The following is a 22,398-nucleotide window of genomic DNA, read 5'->3' as shown; positions in this document are numbered from 1 at the left end:
AAATCAAAAGCTGGGTTTCCCATATATAAAAACAAAATTTTAATGGATTGAGGGCTCACTAAATATAATTCAAGAAAGAAGAATGAATAGGAAAAATTCTTGTCCCAAAAAAGAAGAAAAACCCCCATGGTGCTTAAGGGAAACTTAGAGAAACTGGAAAGACATAAGAGTATAAAGTGTATAGACACAGAGATCAAAATTTTCTGACACTATGGTCCAAACATTTGTATACATGAGAGTGGATATAGAAAAGATGGCATAAACCTCTCATAGAACGAAGGTCAGAGAAAACATCGCAGGGAAGCTTTAATACTGATTTTCATTCTGAACTCAAAGAAGGACTATGAAACAGGCTGTTCTACTCTTGACTTAAAATCTACACTGTACCAATAGCTGGTAGGCTCCCTGGAAGGTAAAATACATCTGAGAGCTTCCCAGATTTTGCACACATTGGCATAGTGAATAAGTATTTATCATAAGTTTTCTGTCCTACACCAGGTAGTGGCAATTTTAAGAAGTACAGTTCACAGGTAAAGACCCAGGCTTGGATCTTCAACCTAAATAACAAGCAGAAAGAGTCTTTCTAAAAATATTGAGTATAATTGGAAATAAGCAGAGGATTTGAAAATCCAGGATATTCAAGCTATGAAAGTTTTTATGTATTCACAAGATCTCCTTCAAATGAAAGTGGAAAAATGTATGTTAGCTTATTACTGTGTACCACAAATAAAATCTCTATTCCTTCTTAATTGATACATGTATTAATTAATAAGTCACTCTCTCCATTAACTCACCCTTCCATTAATTAATTTAACAGTATCTTTTATTATAGACATCACAAGGCAGATACTGTAATAGCTGCTTTGAATACAAAGGCAAGGAAGACATAACATCTCTGTCCTCAGTCCTTGTCTTCCATTAAGGAAGAGATACAGAAAAGCAGATGTGCATTTATAATACGTGGTTAAAGTGTTGTGGAAGATCCGAGATCCCCTGGGACACAGACTTCCAGAGATTGCTTCCTGTAAAAAGAAATATGTCAGCTAACTTGCCTCCAGAGTCTAAACATATAACTATGTACATGCATAGTTCAGATCATTCTAAAATGACTGTTTGAGAAGTAGCCGTATCTCTTTGATACTACAGTATTTATTTTCCAGTTTTAATAACACGAAGATGAAATAGAAGCTACTCCTTGTGTCTTTACTGATAAGGCTAAACTCTAGAGCATTCACAATATTGTCAAGATTTATTAAAAGACCTATGTTGAAATTTAGGTTGTTCTAATGTGTTAAGATTGTACATGAAATGCTACAAATGTCCTAATCCCCTTTATTTGCAAGATATAAAATCCTTCACAGAAGCCTGAAGCATGACAACAAAACAAACTCAGGAAATCATTGGAGGAGGCCAGGTTTTAAATACTAACAGTTATGCCAGCCATAGTAAGATCAAAACTTTCTGTTGTATTGAGGTTGTCAGCAATAAACTCTAATCAAATTTGCTCTAAAATTACAGCAAAAGGGAGAATATGATTCCCATTCTTGGTCTCCTTGGACTAATTTCAACCAACAGGTTTTACTTTGTTCATTCATGTACAATATCCATACCTTTGCCAAACCATACATAATGACCCTCCCAGTTTTCAGCAGCATGGAATCATCATAGGCTTAAAGAACATCTCATGCCACACCATCATGTTTATTTCATAATGCTCCCACACAGAACTCTAACATTTTACACCTGAATCTCAGAAAAATACCTTCCTAATAGAAAGTTATGTAAGCATATGGAAATATATTGTATCAATTCATAGATGTATTTTCAGAATAATTTTATTCTTAAAATTATTTTATTTTCAGAATAATTTTCAGGATATGTGGGGTGTGTGTGTGTGTGTTCTAATAAACCTCAAACAAGATTGTATTACATGTATAGTCATGTATTGATTTACCAGTTGTGTGCAGATAAAATAATATGTATCTGTAGAAACATATGAACATTGCATTCAGTGTTTATGATTATGTGTTTAAATGTTCCATGATTCGGCATTACAGAATTCAAATTCTGGGATCCTCTGTGTCCTTGAAACCTACTTATCAGTTATTCCAGTTCATGAATGATCACCAGCCAAAATTTTCATTTGCTTATATTTGTGTCTGTCTCTGTGTGTGTGTGTGTGTGTGTGTGTGTGTGTGTGTGTGTGTGTGTGAGAGAGAGAGAGAGAGAGAGAGAGAGAGAGAGAGAGAGAGAGAGAAAGAGAGAAAGAATACTAATGAGTAATCAGAGGGCTGAACAGTCAGACAGCAATGAAGTAATGCCATGATACATTTCTCCACTTTTTCTACAAATGGTGTGGGAATAATAGGCATCCACATGCAAAATTAAATATCATACTTCATAAAATTAGCTTATAATGAGTCATAGATATAATTGTAAAACAAAAACAAAAAAATCTATGACTTTTCAAATAAAACATAGATAACATGGTTTGGCTCTGTGTCTCCACGCAAATCTCATTTTGTAGCTCCCATAATTTCCACTCATTCTGGGAGTGACCCAGTGGGAGATGATTGAACCAAGTGGGTGGGTATTTCCCATGCTGTTCTTGTGATAGTGAATGGGTCTTACTAGATCTGATGATTTTAAAAACAGGAATTTCCCTGCACAAGCTCTCTCTTCACCTGCTGCCATCCATGTAAGATGAGACTTGCTCCTCCTTGCCTTCCACCATGATTGTGAAGATTCCCCAGCCATGTAGATCTATAAGTCCAGTAAACCTCTTTCTATTGTAAATTGTCCAGTCTCAGGTTTGTCTTTATCACCAACATGAAAATCAGCAAATACAGTATATTGGTACCAATAGAGTGAGGTGCTGCTGAAAAGATACCTGAAAATGTGAAAGCGACTTTGGAACTGGGTAACAGACAGAGGTTGGAACAGTTTGGAGGGCTCAGAAGAAGACAGGAAAACATGGTAAAGTTTGGAACTTCCTGGAGACTTGTTGAATGGCTTTGCCCAAACTGCTGATAGTGATATGTACAATAAAGTCCAGACTGAGGTGGTCTCAGATGGAAATGAGGAACTTTTTGGGAACTGGAGCAAAGGTGATTCTTATTATGTTTTAATAAAAAGACTAGCAGCATTTTGCCCCTGCCTTAGAGATTTGCAGAACTTTGAACTTGAGAGAGATAATTTAGGGAGGAAGAAATTTCTAAGCAGCAAAGCCTTCAGGAGTTGAGTTGGGTGCTGTTAAAGGCATTCAGTTTTAAAAGGCAAACAGAGCACAAAAGTTTGGAACATTTGCAGTCTGACAATGTGATAGAAAAGAAAGTCCCGTTTCCTGAGGAGGAACCCAAACCAGCTGCATAAATTTGCATAAGTAATGAGCAGTCAAATGTTAATCCCCCAGACACCAGGGAAAATGTCTCCAGGGCATGTCAGAGGTTTTCACAGCAGCACCTCCCATCACAGGTTGGGAGGCCTAGGAGGAAAAAGTGGTTTCATGGGCCAGGCCCAGTGGCCTTGTGCTGTGTGCAGCCTAGGGATTTGGTGCCCTGTGTCCCAGCTGCTCCAGCCATGGCTGAAAGGGACCAACATAGAGCTTGGGCCTTGGCTTCAGAGGGTGCAAGCCTCAAGCCTCGGCATCTTCCACATGATGTTGACCCTGAGAGTATACAGAGTCAATAACTGAAGTTTGGGAACCTCCCCCTACATTTCACAAGATGTATGGAAACACCTGGATGCCCAGGTAGACGTTTGCTGTAGGGGAGGGGTCCTCATGGAGAACCTCTGCTAGGGCAGTGCAGAAGGGAAATACGGGGTCGGAGCCCCACTGGGGCACCATCTATTGGAGCTATGAGAAGAAGGCCACCGTCCTCCAGATCTCAGAATGATAGATTCATGGTGCAATGACAGCTTGCACCATGCACATGGAAAAGCCACAGACACTCAACACCATCCCATCAAGGTAGCTGGGAGGGAGGCTATGCACTGCAAAGCTGCTAGGGCAGAGCTGCCCAAGACTATGGGGACCTTCCTCTCGCACTGGTGTGACCTGGATGTGAGACACGAAGTCAAAGGAGATCATTTTGGAGCTTTAAGAATTGACTGCCCTGCTGGATTTTGTACTTGCAGGAGGCCTGTAGTCCCTTTGTTTTGGCCAATTTATGCAATTTGGAATGGCTGTATTTATCCAATACCTGTACCCCCATTGTATCTAGGAGGTAACTAATTTGCTTTGGATTTCATAGGCTCATAGGCAGAAGGGACTTGTCTTATCTCAGATGAAACTTTGGACTGTGGACTTTGAGTTAATGCCAAAATGAATTGAGACCTTGGGGGACTGTTGGGAAGGAAGGATTGGTTTTTAAATGTGAGGAAATGAGATTTGGGAGGGGCCATGGGCAAAACAATATGGCTTGGCTGTGTCTCCATCCAAATCTCATCTTTAGCTCCCATAATTCCCATGTGTTGTAGGAGGGACCCGGTGGGAGATTGAATCATGGGGCTGGGTTTTTCCCATGCTGTTCTCATGATAATGAACAGGTCTCACAAGATCTGATGGTTTTAAAAATGGGAGTTGCCCTGCATAAGTTATCTCTCTGCCTGCTGCCATTACATAAGATGTGACTTGCTCCCTCTTGCCTTCTGCCCTTATTGTGAGGCCTACCCAACACGTGGAACTGTAAGTCCAATAAACCTCTTTCTTTTGTAAATTGCTCAGTCTCATCAGCAGTGTGAAAATGGACAAATACAGGAGAGAATCTTCATACAGTAATCAGGTAAATCAATTTTGACATGACAAAAACAACTTTGAAAAATTAGACTTTATAAAAATTGAAACATGTTCTCTGAAAGGTACTTTTAAGATAATGAAAATGCAACTACAGACTGAAAGAACTAAATATCCAGCAAAAGTCTTGTGTTAAAATAAAATAAATTTATTTTAAAGTTAAAGGTTCACTTACTGCATGAGTCAGCCATCTCACTCCATAGTATTTAGTCACATGAAAACTTATTTTCACACAAAAACTTACACATAAATTTTTATAGAATATCTATTTATAATTGCCCCAAACTGGAAGCTACACAAATTTTTTTTCTATAGATGAATGGATAAAAAACTGTGGTAGTTCCCTGCAATGGAATAATAATAAGCAATAAAAAAGAGGAAAGTGTTGATTCACATACCTTGTATAAAACTCAAAGTGAACATGAAAGCAGACAGTATCAAATGGTTACATACTATATGATTCGATTTATGTGACATTCTCAAAATAATCAGACAAGGTAATATAGAACACATCAGTGATTTCCAGTTGTCTGGGATCCAGAAAAAGTGTTCAGATGGGTAGCATAAGGGACATTTCCAGAATGATAGGACTGTCCTGTATTCTGATTGTGGAAGTAACACAAATTTAGAAATTGTTAAAATTCATAGAATTTTATACCAAAACAGTCAATTCCACTATATTTTAATTAAAATGAAAAAACAAGAACATTCAGATAATATTTTTTCAGAATTGAGACTTGTTGATTCTAATGTGTTATTACACATATAGTAGTTTTTTTCTCCTAAATTGTTGCCTTTTCAAAGTAGAAATCATGTTTTAAAATATTTTGAAGCACTTTGCTGCCTCTTCCTTTTGAAAAGAATTATTTTAATTTTATGGGTATATAATAGGTGTATATCTTTATGAGGTACAGGATATTTTTATACAGGCATGCTATGTATAATAATCCTGTAAGGGTAAGCAAGACATCCATCACCTCAAGCATACATCATTTCTTTGTGCTACAGACATTCCATTTGTACTCCCTCAGTTATTCTACAATGAACAACAAATTGTTGCTGACTGTAGACGCCTTGTTGTGCTATCAAATACTAGCTCTTATTCATTTGAAGTATGTTGTCATACTCATTAACCATCCCCATTGCCCCCATGCCCCTCAACACCACTACCCTCTCTAGCCTCTTGTAGCCATCATTCTACCTCTAGCTCCATGAGTTCAGTTGTTTTACTTTTTAGTTCCCAGAAGTAAGTGATAACATGTGAAGTTTGCCTTTCTGTGCCTGGCTTATTTTGTTTATCATAATATCCTCTAGTTTCATCCATGTTGCTGCAAATGACAGGATCTCATTCAGTTTTTTTCATGACCAAATATACTCCACTGTGTATTTGTACCATGTTTTCTTTATCCATTTCTCTGTTGATGGACACTTAGGTTGATTCCAAATCTTGGCTATTGTGAATAGTGTTTCAATAAACATGGGAGTGCAGATAGCTCTTTGATACACTGATTTTCTCTCTTTTGGGTATATACCCAGCAGTGGGATTGCTGGATCATGCAGTAGCTCTACATTTAGGTTTTGGAGGAACTTCCATACTGTTCTCCACAGTGATTGTACTAATATGCATTCCGATCAACAGTGTATAGGGATTCCCCTTCCTCCACATCCTCGCCAGTGTTTTTTATTATCTGTCATGTGAATATAGTCCATTTTAACTGGAGTAAGATGATATCTCATTGCAGTTTTGATTTGCATTCCTCTGATGATCAATGATGTTGAGCATCTCTTTATATAGCTGACTGTCATTTATATATTTTCTTTTGAAAAATGTCTATTCAAAGCTTTTGTCCATTTTTAAAATCAGATTATTCAATTTTTTCCTACTGAGTTGTTTGAGCTCTTTATATATTCTGGTTATTAATAACTTGCCAGATGGATAGTTTGCAACTATTTTCTCCCATTCTGTGGATTGTCTCTTTACTTTCTTGATTGTTTCCCTTTGCTGTGCAGAAGCTTTTTTACTTGATGTGATCCCAGTTATTCATTTTTCTTTGGTTGCCTGTGCTTATGGGATATTACTCCAGAAATCCTTGCCCAGACCAATATCCTGGAGAGTTTCTTCAATGTTTTCTTTTAGCAGCTCCATATTTTGAGGTCTTCCACTTAAGTCTTGAATCCATTTGATTTGATTGTTATATATGGTGTGAGACAGGGGTCTAGCACCATCCTTCTGCACATGGATATCTAGTTTTCTCAGTATTATTTATTAAACTGTCCTTCATGTCTTTTCTTCTTCTAAAAGGAAAAAAAACCTTTTATTTTAGAAAAGTTTTAGATTTATAAAAAAAAACTGTGAAGATCGTTTTTATGTGTGTAACAGATGTTTTCCTGTTAACATGTGACATTAGTGTGGTACACTTATTACATGAACTGATATGGATACATTATTATTAACTGAAGGCCATACTCCATTTATTATTATTATTTTTAAACCTAATGTCCTTTTTCTATTTCAGGCTTCCATTCAGGTTACTACACTACATTTAGTAGTACTAACTATTTACAATACTCTTGGCTATGACAGTTTCTTAGGTTTTTCCTGTTTTTGGTGACATTGAGAGTTCTGAGGAATCCTGGTCAGTTATTTTGTAGAATGTCCCTCACTGGAATTTTTCTGTTTTTTTTCTCACGATTAGACTGGAGTTACATCTTTTTAGGAGGTAGATCATAGGGGTTAAATGCAATTTTCATCACATTGTATCAACCATCATCATAACTTATTACTTATTGATGTTAAACTTGAACAAATGGCCAAGGTAGAGTGTCAGATTTCTTTCTTGTAAAATTATTTTTTGGTCATATTTTCCATACTTTACTCTTTGAAAATAAGCTGTAGCCAATAATTGGGGTGTGGGGATTTATGTAAAACCTCATAGAACAGAGTATCTACATAAATTATTTGAAATATTTTTGCTCAGGAGGTTTGTCTATTCCGCCACATTTAATTCTTTATTCAATCATTCATTTATATAGTATGAACACATAAATATTTTATAATTTAAATTATTATCTAACCACCACTTTATTATTTGCACAGCTAATTTTACCTTTGATTATTATAGTGATCTTTCAAATGTCTCTTGTGTCCCTTTCATTGTTGTGAATTATTTTTTCTTGGTATTCCACTACTTTCTGGCACTTTAAGAAGTTCCAGACTCTCCTTGTTAATTTCCTTCCCCAGTAGTAGGTTTGTATATTTCTTCAAGGATGACTGGTTTATTTTATTGGACAACATTATTAGAAGCAAAGATCTGGGTGTCAGGTATGCTTACTGATATTAGAGTTTCTTTTCTTCTAGACTTCTCAGCTGAAGAAATAAGGAAATGTGGCATCTGCATACTAAAATGTATTGTTGGGGCCAAGGGAAACTTCCCCTTAGCTCTAAAGGGATGCTGAAAAAATCAACTCAAAAAAGGCATATTAATTGGAGAAAAGGCATCCAAAATAAAGACCCAAAGATATAGGGAAAATTGTCCATTTTTATGTTTAGATTCAATAAAGTATGAACAGCCATGTAGAAATATGATTGAGCCAAAAGGGTACGATCTAATGCTAATAGAGCCAATAGGGAAGCTTAGAAAGATCTGTCTGCCTAGATTCTTCTTGGCCTCCCTAGGCAGCATTCCTTCCTTCTGGGTATGGGACAAGACCAACTCTTGAATGGGGTTCTTATGACATATAGTCAAACAAGGTAGGTCAGGTCATTTTTTATGGCTGATATTTACATAGAAAGGCAGAGAAAAGTTACAGTAATATTTTAGGTTTTGTGGCTGTCTTTGGGGAAAAGACGTTCTGACTGATTTCTGTGACCTGCTTTGGGGAAAAAGGGGTTCTAGTTTCTACCACCTGCCTTAGGGAAGAAGGATTCTAGTTTCAGTGACTAGCCCCCGGGGGAGAATTAGAATGAGAAACAGGAGGGAAGAAGAAGGTCAGAGAAAAAGTTTTGCTTCTGAGGCCTTCCTTTTGGGATATTGCTTTCTGAGTTCCAACAGTATATAGACATATCTACAAAAATTTTCATATGTAACTCTGTATGTATCTTTGGCTACCCACGAGTTCATACAGATGCATTCAACTCTAATACACTATCACTTGGATCATCCTGGCCTCCTCCTTTTGTTTATCCATAACTTCCCATTCCAACAGTGAAAACCCTGGCTCCATTATCTGCCACTGAATGCCAGTGTCGATTTATAGCAGTATCAGATAGGTTAACACATGCCCCCATGGGAAACAATTTTAAAGTAGAGCGCAGTACTTACATACAGTAAATTTTGCCTTTACTCTTGTAACTCTACTCAATTCCAAAGTGACTTAGGTGGGTGAATTTTTCCCCCAACCCTCTTCAGTGAAGTTAATTAATCTAACGGTATACATTTCTAATACAGTAAGATTTTATGTCATGTGATGCCTCAGACTCCTAAATTATTATTTATTTTGATTTTTCACAACATTTTCACCCTTTGCTCTGAAAAGTTCTGTTTTTGACAAATGCTGGGTGTTAAGTATTCACCATTGAAGTACTACGCAGAATAATGTCACCACACTAGAAAACTTCCTGTGCTTCAACTGTTCAGCCCTCTTGCTCCCTTTGAATGTTTGGCAAACACTGATCTTTTTAATGTGTATATAGTTTTGCACTATACTTCCAGAATGTAGTGTAATTGAAATTACAGAGTTTGTAACATTTACATACTGGCTTTGTTAACTTAGTACTATGTAATTAACATTCGCCCCTGTCATTTCATGGATTGAAATTTCATTTATTTTTATCACTGAATAATAATTCTTGTATGGCTATACCACAGTTGGTTTAAAAATTTACCCATTGAAAGCATTTTTGTTGCTTCCAGTTTGGGGAGATTATGAATAAAACTGCTATAAACACTGGTGTGCAGGTTTTGTGTAGTCATAAATTTTAATATTAATCAGTTGGATGAATACCTAGGAATGCAATGTCTTGGCTGCACAGTAAGACTAGGTTTAATGTTATAAGAAACTACCAAACTGTCTTCCAAAGTAGTTGTACAATTCCCACAAAGAATGAATGAGTTCCTGTTGTACCACATCCTTGCCAGCAATTGATATTTGAAATGTTAGGATTTTACTCATTTTAATAGATGTGTAGTGGTATATGATTGTTATTTTAATTTGCAACTCCATTATGATAAAAGATGTTGAGTGTCTTTTTATATGCTTATTTGCCACCTATTTATTTTGTTTAGAGGTTTCAGAACTTTGACCCAATTTTCTAACTGATTATTTGTTTTCCTATTGCTAAATTTTAATAATTATTTGTATATTTTTGGATATAAGACTTTATAGGCTATGTGATGTGCAAATTTTTTCTCCCATTCCATGGTTTTTTTTTTTTTTTTTTTGCCCATTCTAGTCACAGTACTTTTCACTAAATAAACATTTTAATTTTGATAAAGTCCAAATTATTTTATAGACTTTTATTTTGATGCTGTATCGCAAATTCATCACAAATCCAAGATCATATCTATTTTCTCTTATGTTTTCTTTTAGAAGTTTTGTAGCTTTGTATTTTATATTGTTGGAGTTCAGAACATGCTACTGCAAAATGTAGTGCCTGATAGGTCACTCTCTGACTTTCCCCTGCCTTTCTGTGTGAGATTTGGTAATAAAGGAATTTTCTGACATACTTCTCCTGAAAGTGGGTCCTAAAACCCTCATCTGACAGATGGTCCTTCTTTATACTCATAGGAAAGAAATACTACCCAGGGAAACCTAGAAGAATTTGAACAAACAGATGTTGCTGAGTTCCTCCCATTAGATCATACCCTTCCTGTCCAATCATACTTCTACATAATTGTCCACTCTTCTTGAAATCTAAGCATAAAAATATACAAATTTGCCTTGGTCTTTGGGTCTTCATTTCTGAAGGCTCCTGTGCAAGGCAAAACTTCTGACAAATAATTTTTTAATCCTTTTTTCCTGTTAACCTGACTTTTGTTATAGGGGTTTTAACCATGACACTTATAGTGGGTGAGAAAAGGTATTACTTTTTCTCTGTTACAGTATTTTGAGTTAAAATTTGCAAAAGGGGAAGGATGTATGTTTTTGTTTCTTTTCTTTCTTTCTTTCTTTCTTTCTTTCTTTCTTTCTTTCTTTCTTTCTTTCTTTCTTTCTTTTTTCTTCCTTCTTTCTTTTTTTCTTTCATCTTTCTTTCCTTCTTTTCCTTGCTTTATCATTTTTGGCATATGGACATTCTGTTTCCTCAATACCATTTGTTGAAAAGACTATTTTTTCTTCATTAATTTGTTCTTGTTCCTTCTTCAAAGATCAGTTGTACTATATTGTGTAGGTCTATGTTGGATCTTTCTATATTGTTTCTTTGGTCTATTCTTTCACCATGATGTCTTGATTTCTATGGCTTTATAGTAAATCTTAAAGTCAGGTAGTGTCTGTCCACCAACTTGGTTCCTCTTCCTTGGCATTGTGTTAGCCATATGTTGGTCTGTTTCTTTTCAATATAAATTTTGGAATTTTGCTTTGGATTGCCTTGAACCTATAGATCTCCTTTGGAAGACATTATAACAATATTGAATCTTCATATCTACGTATACTGAATATCTCTCCGTTCATCTAGAACCACTTTGACTTCTTTGTCACGATGTTATCATTCTTAACATACAGATACTGTCTATATTTTGTGGTATATATAACTATTTTATGTTTTGGTGATAAGTGGTATTATGTTTTTTTAAAATGTATAATTCTAATTATTCAGTGTATAGGAAAGTAATTTACCTTGGTATATTAACCTTGTATAAAGGGACCTTTAGTAGGTTATTAGTGTCAAAGTGTTATTATTATTATCTGGGATTTCCTACATACATAATTATGTAATTTGCAAACAAAAACAGTTTAATTTTTTTCCTCCTGATTTGTATTCATTTCATTTATTGTCTTATTGCATGAGCTAGTACTTTTCTTGTCTTATTGCATGAGCTAGTACAATGTTGAATAGGAGTGACAAAGAAGTCATTCCTTTTTTTCGGTCTTTGAAAGACAGTATTTAGTTTCTCACTGCTGGGCATAATATTAGCTGTAGGGGTTTTTTAATAGCAAATTATATCCCTAGTTGGCTAAGAGGTTTTATCATGAATAAGAAATGAGTTTTGTCAAATGCTTTTTCTGCATATCTTTTTTTCTTCTTTGCTTATTGATGTGGTGGGTTGTATTAATTGACTTTTTTTCAACAGCTTTGTAAACCTGGAATACATTTAATTAGAGATTGCATATAATTTTTTATTATTCCATTTGCTAACATTTTGTTTAGAATTTTGGCTTCTATATTCGTGAGAGAAATTATTCCATAGTTTTTCTTTCTTGTAATGTATTTGCCTGTTTTTTGTGATTCGTTAATGCTGACCTCATAGAAAGTTAGGAGGTGTTCACTCTGCTTCTATTTTCTGGAAGATATTGTAAGAAATTGGCATTTTTTTAAGTGTGTGATATGTATTTGGCATGAGATTTTGGTATTTGTCCTGAATGGAGTTCTCTGAGATTTCTGGATATGTGTTTTGATGTGTATTATTAATTTTGGAATATTCTTGGTCATTGTTATTTCAAGTAATTCTGCTATATTATCTTCTGCTATTCCAATCATATGTGTGTTACACTTTTTGAAATTGTTCCACAGTCTTTGGATAATTTCTTCTTTTTTATTGTCTTGTTTCTGTCTCATTTCATTCTAGGAATTTTCTTTTGACATATCGAAGCTCACTGATTCTTTCCTTAGCTTTGTCCAGGTTACTAATAAGCCTATAAAAGGCATTGTTTATTTATGTCACAGTGTTTTGGATTTCTAACATTTTCTTTTTCTTCTTTCTTAGAGTTTCCACCTTTCTGATTATATTTTCCATGTGTTCTTGTATGTTATCTACTTTTTCTAATAGAGCCACTAATATTCTAATCATACTTGAAATTTCTGTCTGATAATTCCACCACTGTGTCATATCTAGGATAGTTATGATGTTTGTTTTGGCTCTTAAGACTTTATTTGCTTTCCCTTTAATATGTCTTGTAAATTTTGTCAAAAGCTGGGCATGTTGTACCACATAATAGGAACTGAGATAAACAAGTTTTAGTGTGAGGTTTAATCTGGCTTGGAGACAAGCTGTGTTTAGTATTTGGTGTACTGTACTTGTCTGAGTTTCCAAATATCTCTACTGTCCTTGTTTTGTCTCTCTTGTGTCTTAGAGATTCCCTACAAACTTCTTCTTAAGTGGAATCTGTGCCTTGTAGCTCTCTTAGCTGCAACCCACTGTTATTATCCTGAAGCACTGTTGATGTGGTATTAAGGCATAGTTGACAGGGAAGTATTCTATAATTCTATGAGTATTCTATAATTCTGTAATTATAGTGAGCCTGTGTCATTAAGCTGTTACCTTCACAGGTGTTTCTCAATTTTTGTCCCATTGTAGGTAATAAAGAAATGCTTGAGGAGACTCAAATCAGATAATACCCCTTCTCCCACGTTGGATAAGTCTTTGATAAAGTCTTTTCCCTTGTTTAGTAGGCTTTTGCTATGGAGAATGCTGTGGGTATATTGGAAAATGGTTACCTTTTTCCTCTGTTAAAAACAAAAGTGTTTTTCTTGACTATTTACTGTGAGAACCTGCTGAGTCTCCAGGAGGTAAAATCTACACAATTATGGAAGCCCCTTCCAATACTACAGTCCCAAGATTGTATTACTCTCACAGTGGGCCATACTCTTGCCTTCAGCAGTGTGTCAAAGTTATCACCTAAATGTTCATACTTACATTAGAAATTTCCTGAAGTCCTAAGTATCTCTTACAGAGTTTGCTATATTTTCCATTCTTTTGATCTCAATATCAGCAATATTCCTTTACATTGTTTATTTGGAGCTGTTATTTGTTAATGCTTGACTTAATGCCAGACATTGTTTATAAAAACAAAAATTAGAAACTCTAGATAATATTATATTCTTCCACAAATGATTGACTTCTGATAAGCAGTTTAAATTGAAGCAGATCACCTTTATCTACCCAGGACTAAGATATTTCAAGTCTCAGTGTTAGCCTTTCTGGGGTCACAGTTGAGAACCTGTGTGTCTACCTCGGCCCTTTCTCTTTGGTAGTCCAGTCCCCAAACACCGCAGTATTCACCTGCACTATGAGACTGTCAAGACCTTTACTTAAGTTTATACCTTTCAGGTGTCCATTCCTACTTGGATTTTAGACTCCCCTCATACAACTTACAAATTGCTAATTCTTTGAGGATAAAAATAGTACAGAATGTCAAACTCACTATTTTGTTTTCCTTTGGATCTTGAATCCTCAAATTTTGACGATTTTATGGATTTTTTCCCCTGATTTGTGAATTCCCTGGTATCTCTGATATTTTGTGTGTTGCTTATGCTGTATTCCCTGGGCCACCTTGACATTGGAAAATGTCTTGGGGCAAACTGTGGTGGAAAATGATGTACTCACCTCAATGCAAAATATTAAAAAAAGAAACAAATATTTTCACTTATTTTATGAGTCATTGCATGATTGCTCCACTTCCATCGTAATGAAAATCCTACTTCAAGTTTTTTTAGAAATAAGCCCACTTTCTCAATTTCATCCCCATAAGCTTCTTTTCACATAGTGAAGATCCTCACTAAAATTTGTTTTATCTTTTACAAAATTTAATATAGATTATTTGGTCTTTATTTTATGTTTCCTTAGTTTATGCTACCATGAAGTAAGACATTCTTATTAACAGCAGCACTAAAACATTGCTGTTACAAAGTGAAGTTGTTGCAATACACCTTTGTCTTCATCAGACTATTCCATTTCAACCTGTAAAGCTATTATCACTAATCTATAGTTGTATTTGTAATATCATCCACTATATTTTCTTTTCTGGATGCATGCACATCAGGTATCTTTAAATAAAATATCTTATTTTAATTAAAACTCAATTGAGATCCAGGGTTTTATGTTCTTTAAAACAGAGCTATGTGTTCTTCCAAGAAAATGGAAGACTGTTTTTTTTCCTTTTTTTTTTTCCTTTTTTCCTTTTTTAGACAGAATCTTACTCTTGTCACCCAGGCTGGAGTGCAGTGGCACAATCACGGCAGCTCACTGCAACCTCCACTTACCAGGTTCAAGCAATTCTGCTGCCTCGGCCTCCAGTGGCTGAGACTATAGGCACTCGCCACCACGCCCGGCTAATTTTTGTATGTTTAGTAGAGGCAGGGTTTTATCATGTTGGCCAGGCTGGTCGCAAACTCCTGACCTCAGGAGATCCACCTGCCTTGGCCTCCCAACATGCTGGGAATACAGGTGTAGGCCACCACACCTGGCCAGAGGACTGTTTTTGATCAAGACGATTAAATGCATCAAAATGTTGACTTTTCTTTATCAATTGAAAAAAAAAAAAAAAAAAACAGGCCGGGTGCGGTGGCTCATGCCTATAATCCCAGCACTTTGGGAGGCCGAGGCAGGCAGATCACGAGGTCAGGAGTCCGAGACCATCCTGGCGAACACAGTGAAACCCCATCTCTACTAAAAATACAAAAAAGATTAGCCAGGCGTGGTGGCGGGCGCCTGTAGTCCCAGCTTCTAGGGAGACTGAGCCAGGAGAATGGCATGAACCTGGGAGGTGGCAGAGCTTGCAGTGAGTGGAGATCACGCCACTACACTCCAGCCTGGGCGACAGAGCGAGACTCCATCTCAAAACAAAACAAAACAAAACAAAACAAACAAAAAAACCCCAGAGAATACGAATATGAATAATTACTTCCACTAAAATTAAAACAAAGCCAAGTGTAGTGGCTCATGCCTGTAAACCCAGAGCTTTGGGAGGCCAAGATAGGAGGATCACTCGAGGCTAGGAGTTTGACACCAGCCTGGACAATATAGTGAGACCCCATCTCTACAGAAAATTATAAAAAAAAATATCCAGGTGTGGTGGCATGTGCCTATATTCCCAGCCACACTACACTACTTAAGAGATGGAGGTGAGGGGATCAATTAAGCCAGGGAGATCAAGGCTGCAGTGAGCCATGATGGCACCAGTGCACTTCAGTCTGGGCAACAGAGCAAGACCTTATCTCAAAAAACTATATAAAAAATAAAATATCACCAAACTGAATTTTAAAATGTGCATCAGAATAAAAAATAAAATTTGATGTAATGGAAAATTAAAATAATGCTAAAGGCTAAGCAACACAACACATTTTTTTCTAATTAATTAAATTGAGGATAGAGATAATAAAATTTAATAAAGATTATGTGCCAAGGAAATAATAGCTTCCTTCTACCCTTCGAGTTTCTTTGGCTAGTCTACAAATTAAATTGACATAACACAGATTCTCAAGAAAAAGAAACATTTTAATCACATGTGCACACAGGAGTCCCACAAAAAAACATGAGACTCAAATATGGACCAGATGATTGTTGCTTATATAATGTCCTGAGCTACAGAAAGGCATAGGGATTGTGCTTCTGGCAGTGGTGATAACATTATGCAAGGTTGAGTAAAGGAAATGTATGGTGAATTAAGGCTGTCTTTTCATGTAGCTAATATTCTCTCAGGTGATAAATGTTTTAAAACAGCTTTCCTTCTGGTACTAATATCTATACTAATACAAATTTTTCTTCTAGATATAAATTTCTTTCATAATAGGGCCGCTTTTCTAAGTTACTCCTGTGTCTGTAATTACTCACAATAGCTAGCTAGAATATTTTGAAGTGGCATGTTCTGGTCTCCTACAGTCATATTTTGCAGCGATGTGGCCTGAACACCACCACTTTTTTTTTTTTTTTTTTTTTTTTTTTGAGACAGAGTCTAGCTCTGTCACCCAGGCTGGAGTGCAGTGGCGCGATCTTGGCTCACTGCAAGCTCCGCCTCCCAGGTTCACACCATTCTCCTGCCTCAGACTCCTAAGTAGCTGGGACTACAGATGCCTGCCGCCACGCCCAGCTAATTTTCTTTTCTTTTTTTTTTTTTTTAGTAGAGATGGGGTTTCACCGTGTTAGCCAGGATGGTCTCCCATCTCCTGACCTTGTGATCCACCCGACTTGGCCTCCCAAAGTGCTGGGATTACAGGTGTGAGCCACTGCGCCTGGCCCTGAACACCACCACTTATACATAGCCACAGATAATATTGTTTTTCATAATTTTTAAACTATAAATATGTTAAATACATTCAAATTTAAATATGTATATATATTTATATATGTATTATATATAGTGTATGTGTATGTTTGTGTGTGTGTATTTTATACAATGCTTTTAATCCAAAGTTTGTTCTCTAAAACTCATACTTTTCAACATTGGGGAAAATCTCCATGACATTAGTCTAGGCAAAAGTTCCTTGAGTAGTACCCCACAAGCATAAGCAACCAAAGCAAAAATGGACAAATGAGACCACATCAAGTTAAAAAGCTTTTGCACAGCAAAGGGAACAATCAACAAATTGAACAGGCAACCCACAGAATGGGAGAAAATATTTGCAAACTACCCATCTGACAAGGGATTAATAACCAGAATATACAAGGAGCCCAAACAACTCAATAAGAAAAAAATCTAATAATCTGATTAAATGATGGGCAAAAGATTTTGAATAGACATTTCTGAAAAGCAGACACACACATCGTAAACAGGTATATGAAAAGGTGCTCAACATCATTGATTAGCAGAGAAATAAGGTGCTTGACATCACTGATCAGCAAAGAAATGCAAATCAAAACTACAATGAGATAGCATCTCATCCCAATTAAAATGGCTTAGATCCAAAAGACGGGCAATAACAAATTCTGGAGAGGATGTGAAGAAAAAGGAACCTTCATATGCTGTTAATGGGAATGTAAATTAGTACAACCACTATGGATAATAGTAGAGGATTTTCTCAAAAAACTAAAAATAGAGCTGCCATAAGATCCAGCAATCCCACTGCTGGGTATATACCCCATAGGAAAGAAGTTAGTATATCAAAGAGATATCAGCACTCCCTGTTGGTTGCAGCACTGTTCACAATAGTCAAGATTTGGAAGAAACCTAAGTGTCCATCAACAAGTGAATAGATAAAGAAAATGTGGTACTTAGACATAATAGAGTACTATTCAGTCATAAAAAAAGAATGAGATACTGTCATCTGTAGCAACATGGCTGGAACTGGAGATCATTATGTTTAGTGAAATAAGCCAACCACAGAAAAACAAACATCGCATGTTCTCACTTACTTGTGAGATCTAAAAATCAAAACAATTGAACTCAAGGACATAGAGAGTAGAAGGATGGTTACCAGAGACTAAGAAGAGTAGTGAGAAGCTTGGGGGAGAGGTGGGAATGATTAATGAGTACAAAATAATGTTGAAAAGAGTAAATAAGACCTAATATTTTATGGTACAGTGGGGTGACTGTAGCCAATAATAACTTAATTATACATTTTAAAATAACTAAAAGAGAGTAAATAGATTGTTTGTAACACAAAGGATCAACTATTGAGGGGATGGATACCCATCTTCTATGATGTGATTATTTCACATTGCATGCCTGTATCAGAGCATCTCCTATACCCCATAAATATATACACATACTATGTGCCCCCAAAATTAAAAATTAAAACATTAAATAAACAAATGAAGCTCACACTTTCTTTGCAAAATTTTGCCCTATTCAAAGGGTTTTATCTCTACGTCATATTCTTTGAAAAGCATTTAGTACTGAATTCTTCATGCAAAATATTTTATTTTATGGTATTCTTGAAAATACAGTATCCTCTGCAGGTATACTTTTGGCAGGCATTGAAAATAACAATTTCTCTAATATTTATAACAACTCTGAAAGGTACATGCTATCAGCACCGTTTTTTAGAATATAAAATTTTTTACATTGCCAAAATTTAAACAGAAGGATGTGGCAGAACCGGATTTTCAGGACAGTTCCTTCAGACTCCAAATTCTCTGTCACTTTAATGGCACATGGGCATCTTTTCAATGACATGAGTGGTTATTTGGAAAGCTCAGCAAGATCCTTTCCCATGCATTTTAAGGAATACACGCCAAATGAAAATGAAACAGGTGATGTTCTTTTTGTTGTTTGCGTAAGATATCTGATGTTTCAGGAATTCAAATGAGGCTGTTTCTTATAATACCTTTGGAACAATCATGCCACCTGCAGTCATTAACTTGAAAGCCTAGACTTTATAAATGTTAAGAGTAACACATGATTTTGGAATGGAAAAAGGTGCAGTGATATCTAACTTGATAACTTTCTACTAATTACATCTTGTCAATAACATTTGGTGCAATGTATCACTTGGTGTGTTGAACATAACTGAAAAATATGGCATGATATTTAAAAATTCTGTTAGGTCTTAGGCCTTTTTGCTGGCCAACTTTTTCAAGGCAAAGATTATTTACAAATTAGCTATAAAATCAATTATCATAAAGTAAAAAAAATTAAAGAGGTTTTTTTTTAGAGTAAGCAGAGGGTAATTGTGTTTAAGTCGCTTTAAAACTTGCACATCTTAAATTATCTTGAGTCTTGAAGTGTCTCATTTGCTTTCTAATCTTCTACAAGATGCTTTTATTATTTTGAGATTTATATTAAACCACAGGAGTCTGAAAGATTTCAGGAACTCTTGCATTGCATCAGAAATAAACAATCAATTAAATTAATAAAGGAAAATCACAATTTAGATGTTAGTTGTTACAAATATCACTATTTCTTTAACCATAGCTTGTGGTTTTGTAATTCTAACTCAGAAATTATGTTGATGCATCCACAATGAAGTGGCTGTCACACTCTTTCTCTGCAGCTTTCAGTCGTATATGAAAGTTCTAAATTTTGGTCACAATCAACTAGCTGCCTGAAATAATAGAAGTTTGGAAATTTTGGTATTTACGTTTTTTTCCCTGACAATGAAATACTGAATTATTAAAATCTCAATGATTTGGATGATTTCTCTTCTACTTATGTAGGATTTATTATTTGAAGTGTTAATTCTACAGACTAATAGAACTCTAGGGAGCTATTCAAACTAATTTAATTTTAAAACAAAACTATGTTGTCAATGAAAGTGTCATTAAAGCCACATTGCTACGGGAAGTGGAAACACAAATAAAGATTCCAAATGTTGAATCTCGATGTATTATTTCATTGACAACTTGTTGCAAACATTTTTTTCTCCTTTCCAAAAAGAAAACTCTGAAAATCTATTGCCACATTATATAGGCTATTATTTATATAACTTAGAATATATATAGCATATGTTATTTAAAATTAGTCTATTTTGAAACAATTTTTTTCTACCAAATTTACTGTCTCTCTAGGGGAATCTTTATCAAGACAAAATTTGACTCGAAACATGGTTAAAAAAGAAAAGAAAAAGATACAGCCAAGATAAACTAGAAACTCTGGAATATTTACTTATTTTTTATACCTAAACTCTGCAGTACTCCCTAGGTGGTCAGATATCCTAGTCATCCTATACCAAATATTTTATGTGATGCAGGAGGATGAATGAAAATGAAAGAATATTCTTAGTGAAGCAAGCTGCAGAGATCTTTTTCTATATTCTTTCTGTCAAGTGAAGTAAAATCAGCACTCATGGCTGTATTTATTTATTAAAGCATCTGATGTATAGCAATAAAGTATACAATCCCTGAATTCCAAGAATGTCAAATCTGGAATCCACTTGATGGAGACTTTTTAGAATAACATGGAATAATATCTATCTATCTATCTATCTATCTATCTATCTATCTATCTATCTATCTATCTATCTATCTTTTCTACCTATATTGTTGGGGCTCAGGAAATAACACCCCAAAGTATAGCACTTTAGCATGCTGAATACTTTGAATTAAAGGACATTGGAAGAATTCAGAAGCAGCCTGAGAACTAAGATCTCTCTGACCTTCTTCTTTGCTCCTTCCTCTGCCCTTCATTCTCCTTTGAAATGAGTCATAGAAACCAGAATTTCTCTTCTCCAAAGGGGGTCATAGAAACTAGATCTCCTTTCCCCAAAGCCAGTCATAAAAATTAAGAATATTACTCTTTCTTCTACCTTTCTGTGTAGGAGATGACTATCAAGAAATTCTCTGACTTACCTTTGTCCTGTAGTAGGTCATAAAACCCTCGTTCCAGAGGGGGCCTACCTGATACCTTGGAGAAAGAAATGCTACGAGAGATGCCAAGATGAGTCTAAACAAGTCTTGATGGGGTTTTACACTCAGTCTATTTCCATTAAGTCATACCGTTTTGTTTAATCACAGGTCTTCATTCTAAAGTCTCCCATGGAATATAAATTTGATTAAATAAATGTTATGCTTTTCTCTTGTTAACCTGTCTTTTGTTACAGGAATGTTGGCCACGACACTTAATGATGGAAGAAGATAAGTATTACTTTGCCCCTACAGTTCGTGTATATGTGTATATATATACATACACACACACACACACTCACACACATGTTTAAAATAGCGTGGTAATAAGAATTCTTTCTGGAAACATAGCACCTTTCTATTGCACTTCAAAATACTCTTCAGATACCTTGATTCATCAGTTTTAGTGGTAAAAACAATTTGCATATGTCTTAGTGTCATAGGTTTTTAAAGCAAGTAATGGAGGAAAGAGCAGTGGACAAAGTTTAGTTGAGAATATCCCTAAGGTTTCTTCTTCTTTATAACAAAGTAGGTGACCTTTTAAACATTTTTATTGAAGTATGTTATAAATATAGAAAAATAGTAAGGGGCTCAGAAAATGACACCCCAGAGAATGGCTCTTTGGCATGCTAAGGACTTTAAACTAAAGCAGACTGGAAAGCCTCAGAAACAGGTATTCTCTGACCTTCTCCTGCTGCCCCTCTTTCTCTCAAGAAGCAAGCCATGGAAACCAGAATTCCTCTTCCTTAAATCAAGTCATAAAACCTAGAAAAGTAGCTCCCTTCTCCCTTGAAGACCCTAATTCCAGGGTAGTCCTTCCCCACACCCAGGGGAAGAAATGCTATACAGAGAGGTCAAGAAGCTGGATAGACAGGCCTTGCTGGGTCACCCCTCCCAGTTTGTTACCATTAGTTCATACCCTTTTGTCCAGTCATATTTCTACATGGATATCTATGGTTCGTGGAACCTAAGCTTAAAAACACAGCTTTCCCTGGGTCTTTGGGTCTTCTTTAAGGTTCCCGTGTCATGTAAAACTGATTGTAGGCCTGGCACGGGGGCTCACGCCTGTAATCCCAGCACTTTGGGAGGCTGAGGCGGGTGGATCACAAGGTCAGGAGATGGAGACCATCCTAGCTAACATGGTGAAACCCTGTCTCTACTAAAAATATATATTAAAAAAATTATCCAGGTGTGGTGGTGGGCACCTATAGCCTCAGCTACTCAGGAGGCCGAGACAGGAGAATGGCATGAACCCGGAAGGCTGACCTTGCAGTGAGCCCAGATCATGCCAATGCACTCCAGCCTGGGTGACAGAGCAAGGCTCTGTTTCAAAAAAAAAACAAAAAACAAAAAACAAAAAACAAAAAACCAACCAACCAACCAAACAAA

The sequence above is a fragment of the Rhinopithecus bieti genome, unplaced genomic scaffold (assembly GCF_001698545.2).
Source record: "Rhinopithecus bieti isolate Rb0 unplaced genomic scaffold, ASM169854v2 scaffold_28493, whole genome shotgun sequence".
NCBI classification, from domain to species: domain Eukaryota; kingdom Metazoa; phylum Chordata; class Mammalia; order Primates; family Cercopithecidae; genus Rhinopithecus; species Rhinopithecus bieti.
Note: the sequence above shows the minus strand (reverse complement) of the source record.